At 45.3% G+C, this 12,892-nt stretch overlaps 1 pseudogene; it reads left to right on the top strand.

Annotated features, from left to right (window-relative positions):
• Nucleotides 1-274: 274 nt before the first annotated feature.
• LOC125410373 (large ribosomal subunit protein eL38 pseudogene) lies at nucleotides 275-558 on the top strand (annotated as a pseudogene).
• The last annotated feature ends 12,334 nt before the right edge of the window (nucleotides 559-12,892 follow it).

Genomic DNA, 12,892 nt, shown 5'->3' with positions numbered 1-12,892 from the left:
TCACTTTGATCTAAACCCCCAGTTTTTAATCTCTGGGAGAGTCTAGAGCAGCCAACCTCAGCCTTTGGGTCCCGACCCCTTTGGGTCTCATAGCGGATATCTTGTGTGTCAGTTATTTATATTACCATTCATAACGGTAGCAAAATTATACTTATGAGATAGCAATGAAATAATTTTATGGTGGGAGCCACCACATTATAAGGAACCGTATTAAAGGGTCGCAGCGTTAGGGTCCCACATGACGAGGAACTGTGCTAAAGGGCTAGAGCATTAGGAAGGTTAAGAACTTCTGGACTGGAGGCAATCCACAGCCGGGCATGGTCTCCAGCGCGAGCGCCCTTCGCCATGCCTCGGGAAATTGAGGAAATCAAGGACTTTCTGCTCACAGCCCGGCGGAAGGATGCCAAATCTGTCAAGATCAAGAAGAACAAGGATAATGTGAAGTTCAAGGTTCACTGCAGCAGGTACCTTTACACCCTGGTCATCACAGACAAGGAGAAAGCAAAGAAGTTGAAACAGTCCCTGCCCCCTGGCTTGGCAGTAAAGGAGCTGAAATAAAGCAGACCTCTGTGTTTGACTATTAAAAACTCTTAAAAAAAAAGAACTTCTGGACTAGATAATCCTTGTTAAAGAACCTTTAGAACTTTGCTTATTTGTTTGGACATTAAAAATTTTTAAATTTGCTGGGCGGTGGTGGCACACGCCTTTAATTCTAGCACTCAGGAGGCAGAGACAGGTGGATTTCTGTGAGTTTGAGTCCAGTCTGGTCTACAGAGCTAGTTCCAGAATAGCCAAGGCTGTTAAACAGTGAAACCCTGTCTTAAAAAACAAACAAAAATTTAAACATACGTGTGTGTGTGTGTGTGTGTGTGTGTGTGTGTGTGTGTGTGTGTGATGAATACTTATGCCACAGCCTGTGTCTGAAGGCCAGGGGGACAACCTTGTCGAGTCTGTTTTCTCTTTCCACCTTTACATAGGTTCTGGAAACCTAACGCAGGTTTCAGGCTCACACAGCATATACTCTTACTACTGGGCCAGATAGACAGACACGTTTTGTTTATCCCTTCATCAGTCAAATGGGTATATTTGCATTGGCCTCTTCAGACAACGATGCTAGAACATCTGTGTACAAATTTTTATGTGGATGCATTTTTTTTCAATCCTTAGCAAGCATCTAGGATGTAATCTCTGAGTTAAATGGTGCTAATAAATTCAACTGTCTGAAGAACCAGAGTGGCTGCGCCATTTTACATCCTCGTCAGCAACAGGTGAGTGTTCCAGTTTCTCTGCACGCCCACCAACATCTGTGACTTTTCTGGAAGGGTCTTGGTTTTTCAGTTATTTTTTGTCTGGTTTTTCGGGTTTTATTTTTATTTTATGTCTATGAGTGTTTTGCCTGAATGTATGTCTGCACACCGTGTCCACACCTTGCCCATGGGGGCCAGAAGAGGACATTAGATTCCTTAGGACTAGAGTGACAGACGACTGTGAGCTGCCATGGAGGAGCTGGGAATCAAACCTCAGTCTCTTTAGGAGGGCAGTTATCCATCTTAGCTGCCGAGCCATCTCTCCAGGCCTATTTTTGTGGTTATTCATGCGAGGGCTGTTTTATTGTTTTGTTTTGTTTCAGGCAGGATCTTGCGTTGAAGCCACACAGCCCTGGAAAACTCACTGTATAAATCTGGTTGTCCTCAAACCTGCAGTGATCCTCTTGCCCCAGCCTCCTACATTCTGGGTTTATAGGACTCTACCTAGTTTTTTATTATCTAAAAATTAACTCATTTTGCTGATTAATGTTTTCTATTATAGCGCTGGGGATTGAACCCAGGGCTTTAGGTGACCTAGGCAGATGCTCTACACTGCACAACTTCCCCAACCCTCATCACTGCCTTTCTTTTTTTCTTTTTTTTTAACAAATGATCTCTCTCTCTCTCTCTCTCTCTCTCTCTCTCTCTCTCTCTCTCTCCCTCTCTCTCTCTCTCTCTCTCCCTCTCTCTCTCTCTCTCTGGAGACAGGTTTCTCTGTGTAGCCCTGACTGCCTTGTTAAGTAGACCAGGCTAGCTTTGAACTCAAAGGTCTACTTGTCTCTGCCTCTTGAGTGTTAGGACTAAAGGTGTGTGTGGTGTGTGCCACCATCACCTGGCTAAAATCTCATTTTCTTGCCCAAGCTGATTTCTAATTCCTGAGCCCAATCAGCAGGAGTAGCTGGACCACAGGCTCATGTCACCCTCACCATTCCATACCACAGGCTCATGCCACCCTCACCATGCCGGACCCCAGGCTCATGCCACCATCACCATGCTGGACTGCAAGCTCAAACCACCATCATTATGTCTTTCACTTTTTTTCCCCCTTTGCATTTCTCTGGATCAACCCCAGGGATTGCTCATACGAGGCAATCACTGTGCTACTGAGCTACACACACAATCATTTCTCTTTCTTTCTTTTTCCTTTACTTTCTTTCTTTCTCTCATCTTTCCTTCCTTTCTTTCTTTTTTCCTTTGCCGCTTTCTTCTTCTTCTTCTTCTTCTTCTTCTTCTTCTTCTTCTTCTTCTTCTTCTTCTTCTTCTTCTTCTTCTTCCTCTTCTTCTTCCTTTCCTCCTTCTCCTTCTCCTACTTCTTCTTCGACAGTCTTTCTATTCAGGCCTGACCAACCTGAAATTAGCTTGCTATGCAGACCAGGAAAGCCTGGAAGGCATGTTGAGTCACCAATGCCCAGCCATACTGTTTCTTCATAACTGAAAAGGCCCACTTCTAATTTGTTCTTAGAGTTAAATCACAGTTCTTCTGAATGTTGGGGGACATCATCATCTCTATGTTTGACATCTCAGAAGTCAACTCCTCAACCGAAAGCCAATATCCTGAGTACAGATAATATTCTAACCCAAGTCTTTCCCTCTTGCTTGTGACCCAGAAGGAGAGGTTGACTCAGGACAGCATCATTTTTTCAGAGAAGGTGTGCATATAAGACATTTCAAGGGCCACTGGTCATTGTCTGGAGGTCACCAGGATATTCTTCAGAGACCAGCAGGCCCGGCCTTTGTCTGCCAGGAAGTCATCTATTGCTTCATAGTGTGGGAACAGAGGTAATGCTACAATCCGACAGCAAGTTCCATGACCACACAGGCATGTCTAGCAGATGAGCAGGAGGAATACCTTGTCCCATCCAGAACACTCTCCTAAGCTCCCAAGGGGACAAAGCTTTGCCCATGCTGGAACTGGCTCTCTCCCTCCCTTAAGATGCTACAGTGGCTTCCAAAAGCTCTGTCATAGCTGCTGATGACACTCAGTCCCAGAGCAAGCAAAGAGTGGAATGGAAGAGGGACCCTCAGTCCGTCCCTCCTGATGTCCACAAGCCACTCAGGTGGTTTGGCTGAGACTGGCCCCCACAAACTATTGTGTGTGAACCTTAGCCATCAGGGAGCGGCACTACTTGGAGGAGATTGGGAGGCATGACCTTGTTAGAGTGGGTGTGATCTCGTTGGAGAGAGTGTATCTCTGGGGGTGGGCTTTTGGGGTCTCCCTCTTCCTGCTGCCTTCAGATCCAGATGTAGAACTCTCAGCTGTTTCTCCAGCACCATGTCTACTTTCTTGCCACCATGCTCCCTGTCATGGCCATAATGGACTAAACCTTCGAAACCATGAACAAGGCCCAGTTAAACGTTTTCCTTTCTAAGAGTTGCTATGCTCATGGCATCTCTTCAGAACAAGAGAAGACTAAGACAGCCGCTCAGAGACCCAGAGCCAGAAACCCCACAAGTGCTATATAGCATAATACCTCCCAGAAGTGTGCTTGTCAGGCTTTGAGACGTGAGAAGATTGACTAGACAATGTGGAGAGCACCTACAAGAGAGGTCGTACAGCCAACTGGTGGCGCACCCCCTTTACTCCCAGCACTCGGGAGGCAGAGGCAGATGGGTCTCTGTGAGTTCTAGGTCAGCCCGATCTACAGAGTGAGTTCCAGGACAGGCTCCAAAGCTACAGAGAAACCTGTCCCCCCCCCCCCAAAAAAAAACAACGACAAGAAGAGAGGTGGTACAATGGTGATAGTCAGAACAAAATGCACCACAGAGTCCAAGCGTGGCAAGAGGGTTACCTGGGAAACAGGCAGAAAGGAATAAGAAACTCTGAGAACCTTTGTCTGACTTGTGAGATTACACACACACTTGCTTGCTCACTCTCTTTTTGGGTTTTTTTGAGAGAAAGTTTCTATATGTAGCCCCGGCCGCCTGGAACTCACAGAGATCCTCCTGCTTCTCCCTCCCAAGTGCTGGGATTAAAGGCGGGCGCCACTGCTGCCCAGTCACCCATTTTAGTTTCGCAAGTGTTTACCTATTTTCTCTCAATTCCTATAATGACGGTTACAACACCGTGTGAACTCCTTGGTGGCAGTGCACAACACAGGCTACAAGTTCCCCATGAAGTCAGGGGCCCATGGGTAGCTCTCTGGCCAAGCCCATTTCAAGGGCAGAGCTCTCAGGAGACTCCCAGCATTCCACTGGGTAGCGCCAGTCAACTCCTGTCTGCATCAAACCCCTCTGACCCCCAGCATCCACCACCTGGTCTCACCAGTCAGAACCACTGCTTCCGCCCCATCTACCCATCTGCAGATAGCAATGGCTATCTAGCTATTGTCCCCTGGCAGATGGGAATTTTCCAGGTTGGATATGTGGAGTTTGACTTTCCTATGGTGCATGTACAGGTAGAATTGACCTCATCTATGATCTGGGAGGCAGGAATAGAGAAGACTTCCAAGGGGTATCTCAACCCCCAGCTCCTGTTAGGGATGTCCACAGGTACCCACTCTCACAGGGCAGGGCAGAGAGAAACCTGAGATGCAAGACATAGAACCTAGCAAGCACAGCGCCACTGGGGTGTGCTCTTGCGCTCACTGTGTCTTGGAGAAAGAAAAGGTTAGAACATTCCAGAAGCAACTTTAGACAAGCGGAACCATCTGTTCGGTTTAAATCCTCACTAAGAATAATCCTGCAGATGGAGACAGCCCAAATTGCAAGGTCCCTGTCACAGGGCTGGGGGATTATTAGTTCTGTAACTCCATTTCCCATGCACCACCTGTCACTCTGTCCTACTTATCAGGGATGAAAATGTGCCACCAAGAACACCCCATACACTTTCCAAGGGACCAAGCAGCAGCACAGGAACCGAACAGCCTTGCAACGCTGCCCCCATCGGGATCCAGCCCGTGTGTCTTTTCCCAAAGCAAGGCTGACCTCCCTATAGCTCCATAGCACAAAGCCAAGCACAGGCAGACACACTGCGGGGGGTGACTGTGCACAGATACTGCCCATCACGTTGGGGATAGAGGTAACACAGGACCACCAGCAGCGCTGGGATATGAACGCCTTGTCGCCCTTTGAAATAAAGCTGCTGATAGCAGCATGTGTAGATGAGTAAGGAGAGTGTGGAGCCAGAGGGTGAGCTCCAGAGAGTTACTGGAGGCATAGGAATCCAGGGCGGCCAGTGATGGTCACTAAGTAGATGGTCTTGGTTGTCAAACGATTGGATTGAGAGATATCTAGGACGGGGGACTCAGGAGGGAAGGGTGGAGGAAGAAACTAGAGAATGTGAGTGTGTCTGTCGCTGTAGCCGTCACTGGAGGGCACTGGGCGTCAAACGAGTGACTCTCCAGGGAGAATTCAGGTCTTCAGCTTTGGACCAGAACTGAGGAGGCTTTTCAGTGTCATGCGCTGAGAAGCGACTGAGTTCTCTGCGTCTCTAGTCATGGGAGTCCAAGGAGGTCAAAGGGGACTTGCTGAGACTCAGAAGTGTGAGGTAACTGAGATACAGAGAGAATCGCTGGACTGCGACCAGCTGGTCAAGCCGCGTCACAGGGTCAGAACTGAGCAGAGCTTTGGGGTCAAGTGGAGCTGCCATGCAAGATGCAGACCCATGTCCAGACAAATAGGGTTACCAGCTGGATGGTTGGGCAGCAATTCAAGTAGTCACAATGGGACCCAAGAGGAACAGCAGCTTCTGCAGTTGGGAGTGGTCTGTCTGTCAGTCCTTTGAGGAACGCACTTGGGGGTCAGATGTCAGATTGTGGGGAACTATTGCCATCAGTGTTAGGTGTCTCCCACTTTAAGGGGTTCAGGTGAGTGCGCTTCACTCTCGAGTCTGGTGTAGTTGATAAATTCTCATGGGTCTGGTTTCCTGATATGATTTTAACATGCCTATATGGCTCCAATTTATTTTAAAAACATTATACTGCCATTTTTATTTGTAGGAAGAAGTTACTTCTCAATCTGTGTCTTGTAGGAAGGGTAGGACAGAGGACTGTGTTTGTGTCTAACAAGGTTCAGAGTCATGTCTGTGTTCACTTACAATAGTCAAGGGGTGCTTGTACAATGGAATCTCTCGGGGCAAGACATGGCCTGAAAACCACGATTTATACTAAATACAGATGAGGGCACAGATTTTTGACTGCCCAGCTTATATCCTTTTTGTTTTATATATTTATATTGTACATTCGCATTCTTTCTGTTATGTTACTCTAGAGAACCCTAAATAATAACAGGGTTTGATACCAGAAGTAGTTTTATAGAAACTGTAAGGTTGAACGTCCGTTAATTAATGGCCTGATGTTTCTCAAGCTGACACTAAATCTGACTACAACTAAAGCTATTTCACTGTTTAAAGAAGACACAAAAATGGGTGGTTAAGAGCACTGAATGCTCTTCCAGAGGACCTGAGTTCAATTCCCAGCACTCACATGGTGGCTCAACCCAGTCTGAAACTCCAGTTCCAGGCCTTCTGACACCTTCAAACAGGCATACATTTAGGCAAAACATCAATGAATATAAAATAAAATAAATTATATATGTATGTGTGTGTGTGTGTATACATGTGTATATATGTATGTGTATATATGCATGCACATATATAGAAATAAACAAATAAGAGCATTTAAGATTCTTGATTCAAGTCAAGTGGTGCATATTCCTTTAATCCTAACTCCCAGGAGGCAGAGGCTGGCAGATCTCTGAATTTGAGGTCAATCTGGTCCACAAAGGGAGTTCCAGAACAGCCAGGGCTACACAGAGAAACCTTATCTCAAAAAAGAAAAGAAAAGCAAAACGAAAAAAAATCCCGATTCACCATTTCCCGTGAGCGGTAAAGAATCTGGCAACTCTGCAATAGTACTTTGGCACATTTCTGGAAAGCCGAGGAACATCTTGCTGCTGCCTGCTGGTTTCTAGACTCTCTGGACGAAGTAACAGAGGGAAAGGCTGATCCAAGAGATCCGGTTTCCCAGCTGCAGATGTGCCCACACTCCAAAGGCTTCAGGGCACGTCCTGAACGCCTCCCCAGCAGCCATAGAGCTGAAGCTGTGGTGACCACTGCTTTACAGTGTGCATGGAAGTCCTGGCCTCTACAGGCCTCTGTAGATGACTTAAGAGCACTGACTCGAGAGGGGTGGAATGCTGTAACCAGGGTGGGAATGTGTGGAGAGACCCAGAGAGACAGTGGACACTGAACTCCTGGATTCCGATGGTTTATCTTATCTGAGGCTGTGGTCTCCCTGCTCTTAGCAGCAGCTAAAGCTCCCTATGGTATTGGCTTCTCCATCCCTGTCTGAGGGAACGAATCCTGTGTTGTCTGCATTGTCTATGAAAGCAGCAATGGCCTTTCCTGATGGAAGATAAGCAAGACATTCTACTGCCCTGTAGGACTCTCCATCACTGCCCATTCTTGCCTCAAGTCAGAGCAGGTCCATAGAGGGGAGGACCACAGAGTGACTCTTGGGGGGGGGGGCGTGCTATGATTCTAGAAAACATTATGAGTTTTTAAATTCAAATATAAATAGGCCTGGAGAATCTGTGTAATCCAGGAGTAGGTTTTTAAGGGTGTAAGAAACAAAATCAGATCGAGCTGAGTTTATCAATATGGGTCAATTGAGCAGAGATTCTGGGTTTATATTGTAGCAGAACGATGCTAATAGTTTGATTGGTTGGTTGCTAAAGTAGGAGTCAACGATAACTCACTGAGAATAAATTGGATATGTCTGATGTTCCTTGGTCTAATGTTGATGAAAAAATCCAAAGGCTAAAAAACTTGGAATGCTGGGCTGGAGAGATGGCTCAGTGGTTAAGAGCATTGCCTGCTCTTCCAAAGGTCCTGAGTTCAATTCCCGGCAACCACATGGTGGCTCACAACCATCTGTAGTGAGGTCTAGTGCCCTCTTCTGGCCTGCAGATATACACACAGACAGAATATTATATACATAATAAATAAATATTTAAAAAAAAACTTGGAATGCTGGAGTGAATTTGTTGTGGACCCAGAAGATGTACCCTTTACTAATACTGTAACAAACAGGGTAGGCAAGACGGCTCAGTGGATAGGGCTGCTTGCTGCCAAGGAAACCCCTGAGTTCTGTTTCCCAGAACCCACAGATGGGTGGAGAAATCTTGACTCCTGCAAGTTCTCCTACATTCAAACATACACAACAAACAAACAAATAAATCTTTTTTATTTTTAGGGTGTGTCTATGTGTGTGTGTGCATGTGTAAGTGTGTGCATCTGTGAAGACCAGAAAAGAATGTTAGATCATCCCTAGGAGATAGAGTTATAGGTTAGGAGCTGCCCAACATGGGTACTAGGAGTGGAAATGTCCACTGTAAGGGCAGCAAGCTTTCTAAACCACTGAGCCATCTCTCCAGTCCCTAAATGTAAAAAACAAAACTTAAAGAAGCAGATTTGGCAGGAGCAGGAGTATACCTGAAGAGTTCAGACATTGCTCTTCTCCACCCAGCAGTGGGAGCTGCTGCTGGTCAGTTGGATAGCCTAGATACAATGGATCTAATTGAATGCCAGAGTGCCTAGGGCCAAGTGACAGCACCAAATTGTCAAAGGCAAGGAGAGAATACTTACCTAAAGGGGAGCAGGGGCAAAGCAGTGATCATAAAGGTCTCTCTCTTGTAGACCTAAGGAGTTGACTAATCATGGTGTTCTCCAGGGGAAAATAAGTTCTTGCTTGATCTTTATAAGCAGAAAATGCCAGGGCAAACAAATGAAAGGCTACCTTGAATTCTAACAACAAAAAAGGCCCAGACTTGAGACTGTCTACAGTCCCTAAACCCCTTGGATGAAGGGAAGATCATGCCCCATTGAGGATAGACCTTGCTACAATACTGAAGACTTATGTTGTTAGTCTTTCTTTTATCAAAGAAACTGTGCATTAAGGGAAAGAAAAAAAAGACTATTTTGTTCCCTCTAGATACTGACTCTGAGTGGACATTGTTCTGGGAGATCCTAAACAATAATGACACCCCCTGCCAAAGTAGGAGGTTAGGTTGTGAGTGATGCTGCATGTCTTTGATCCTAGCACTCAGAGGCAAAGGCAGGTTGATCACTATAAGTTCAAAGCCAGCCTGGTCTACATAGTGAGTTCCAGGACAGGGTACGCTACATAGTGAGACACTGTCTCAAAAACAACAACAAAAAGCAAACAGAGGCTTATGAAGAGACCTATAGAGTTTTATCCACAGTCTGAGCCTGTTCTGTGGTTCCTTCCCTAGGCCTACACGTATCACTGACAGACACACTGAGCACTTGGAAAAGCCCTGCATTAGTTCCCTGACCTGTGGAATAAGGGTTAGGATGGTGGGAAGGGTCATGCTGCCTTCCAGGTATGGAGCCTCTGCTGGGGAGAGTAGCAAACCAAAGGTAGTATTACACCCTGGAGGAATTGCTCACTATTGCTAGCTACCATGAAGAGTTTAAACACTACAAAGGCAGTATGGGTGTGCCAGTCCTGAGTTATAACTCAGTCCAAAGGGTCTTGATTGTCCAGTTCTTTCACAAGGTGTTGTAGGAGGCCACTTGTTCATTTCCCGGCCTCCTAGACTCCCAAAATAATCACACAGAAACTATATAATTTAAGTCACTCCTTGGCCAATCACTTAAGCATATTGCTAGCTAACTCTTTTATCTTTGGTTAACCCATTTCTATTATTTTATATTTTACCATGAGACTTGTGATGTACCAGCAAGGTTCTAGCTACCAACTTGCGTCTTTCTCCTCTGGTGGCTCCATGGTGGCTCTCTTTCTCCCAGCATTCAGTTTAGTTTTCCCCTCCTACCTCTGTTCTGACCTGCTATATGCCCAAATCAGTTTCTTTATTAATCAGTAGTAATCACAGCATACAGAGGGAATCCTACATCAACAAGGTATCACACTGGTCCATAATACTGATGGCATCATGCTGAATGGGTCAAGTGAGAAAGGAGTAGCAATAAGTCTAGACTTGTTGATAAAGCACACGTACCTCAGAGGACAGGGCAGCCTTCTTCAGAAGGCTTTACTTTTTTTTAAAGATTTTCTTTTAAAGATTTATTTATTTATTATTTATACAGTTCAGAACACGAGATCTCATTACAGATGGTTGTGAACCACCATGTGGTTGCTGGGAATTGAACTCAGGACCTCTGGAAAGAGCACAGAGTGCTCTTAACCCCTGAGCTATCTCTCCAATCCTAATATTTTATTTATTTGCTTGTTTATTTGTATACATTTGTGTTGTATGATGTTTTACTCTTTTGGTTTTTTTATTACTTTATTTATTATGTATACAATATTCTGTCTGTGTGTATACCCTCAGGCCAGAAGAGGGCACCAGACCTCATTACAGATGGTTGTGAGCCACTGTGTGTTGCTGGGATTTGAACTCAGGACCTTTGGAAGAGCAGGCAATGCTCTTAACCACTGAGTCATCTCTCCAGCCCCTTGGTTTTTTGAGGGGCCCACCATCCAGCTTCCAAATAAATCACACAAGGAGGCTTACTCTTAGTTATGAGTGCCTGGCCTTAGCTTGGCTTGTTTCTCGCCAGCTTTTCTTATCTTCTGTTATTCCATCTATCTTGTGCCTCCAGGCTTTTATCTTTCTCTCCTGTAAATCTGACTTTCAATCTCACTCTGGCTGCTGGGTGACTGGGTGGCCTCCTTGAGTCCTCCTCTCTTTGTATAATGGGGTCCTCAAAAGTCTAGCTCTTAAGAAATCCGTCTCAGGGTTTGACTAAAGACACGACAATAAGCAAAGGGGGCTAGAATCTGAGGGTTAAGAAATCTACTCACTGAGTGAGGAAACCCAGACACAGAAATTAAGACAATTATCACATGTACTCACTCATGGGTGGTTTTTAAACATAAAGCAAAGAAAGCCAGCCTACAAACCATAGTCCCAGAGAATTTAGACAACAATGCGGACACTAAGAGAGACTTACATAGATCTAATCTACATGGGAAGTAGAAAAAGACAAGATCTCCTGAGTAAATTGGAAGCATGGGGACCTTGGGGGAGGACTGAATGGGAGGGGAGAGGAAGGAAGGGGAGCAGAGAAAAATGTAGAGCTCAATAAATATCAATAAAAAAAGAAATCTACTCACAACAGGTTCTTTCTATTCATGTCTCTTTAGTCTTGTTCTCCTTCTTATTCATTATTCTTCCTTTTTCTCCTCCCATTAGAAACGTTCCCAGTTATATATGCCCTTATAGCCAGCAATTCCCCAGCTAGAGCAGGTCCAGGGCTGGAATTCTTTTGCCCCATAAAAATCAGATAAGAGTTTTCACACACACACACACACACACACACACACACACACACACACACACACAGAGAGAGAGAGAGAGAGAGAGAGAGAGAGAGAGAGAGGTGACTGTCATCTCAAAGGTGGGAGTGGCTAGTGTATTTCCAGTGAACTCCTTAATGGAGGAAGTTAGTTAAGAGAAGAATTACATCATCAGGGATTTCTAGAGGGGAAGGCCAGTGTATTACACTACATTTTTAGGTGGTTAAAGACCTAAAAGGTTTATTTTCCATAAAATTATGAATAGAGCACGAACTGGTTTTTTAGATCAGTGTACTGCTTTTTTCTCCCAGCACACAGAGAGGATGCCAGGTAACCAGGCAACCTATGTAAACAGTCAGGGGGAAGCTAATGGCTCCTGATCTGATTAGCACATTCACCAGACACTGCAGTTTCTATGGGCCTAGGACTGGAGCTACACTTACAGCTCTAAGTGGTAGAAACAAAGAGGAGACCGGGCTTCTAGATTATCAGTTCCGGGGTATGCCGTTATCAGTCATTCTGATCGTGATCGTTGTGGGTCTCTGCCACCAGCAGGAAGGGAGTCTTCTCTGGGTTGTGGTTAATTATCTCTTCTGCTGGCCTTGAGAGTAAAACACAAGCTGTAAATTTCCTGAACTAAAACCATCAGCAAACTGAGGTGAAGGTGAGCGGAAGGAGTTAGGAATCTTTTAAATGAGGTAAAACCAGGGCAGCTTATTCTTCTATCTCAGCAGGTGTAAGTCAGCAGCTCTGGGCAAGTAGGAATTCTGTGTCCTTGGATAGCTGTGAATATCTTTTTTGTTTGTTTGTTTGTTTTTTGGGGGGTTCTTTTTTAAAATATTTATTTATTTATTATGTATACAATATTCTGTCTGTGTATGCCTGCTGGCCAGAAGAGGGCACCAGACCCCATTACAGATGGTTGTGAGCCACCATGTGGTTGCTGGGAATGGAACTCAGGACCTTTGGAAGAGCAGGCAATGCTCTTAACCTCTGAGCCATCTCTCCAGCCCTGTTTGTTTGTTTTTGAGACAGGGTTTCTCTGTAGCCTTGGAGCCTGTCCTGAAACTAGCTCTTGTAGACCAGGTTGTCCTTGAACTCACAGAGATCCACCTGCCCCTGCCTCTGGACTGCTGGGATTAAAGGCGTGCGCCACCACTGCCCGATGATATCTGTGAATATCTTAAATGAGGTGCTTTTACCTGGACCCTAAACACTGAACAAATGCCTATCAATGAGGATAATTGCAGGAAGGCATACCTCTGCATTTACCTAGGGAAAAGAAATGAAGGCCTGGCAGTG

This window comes from Myodes glareolus, chromosome 8 (assembly GCF_982192425.1).
Source record: "Myodes glareolus chromosome 8, mMyoGla1.1, whole genome shotgun sequence".
Taxonomy (NCBI): domain Eukaryota; kingdom Metazoa; phylum Chordata; class Mammalia; order Rodentia; family Cricetidae; genus Myodes; species Myodes glareolus.
This window is presented reverse-complemented; position numbering and strand designations above follow the sequence as displayed.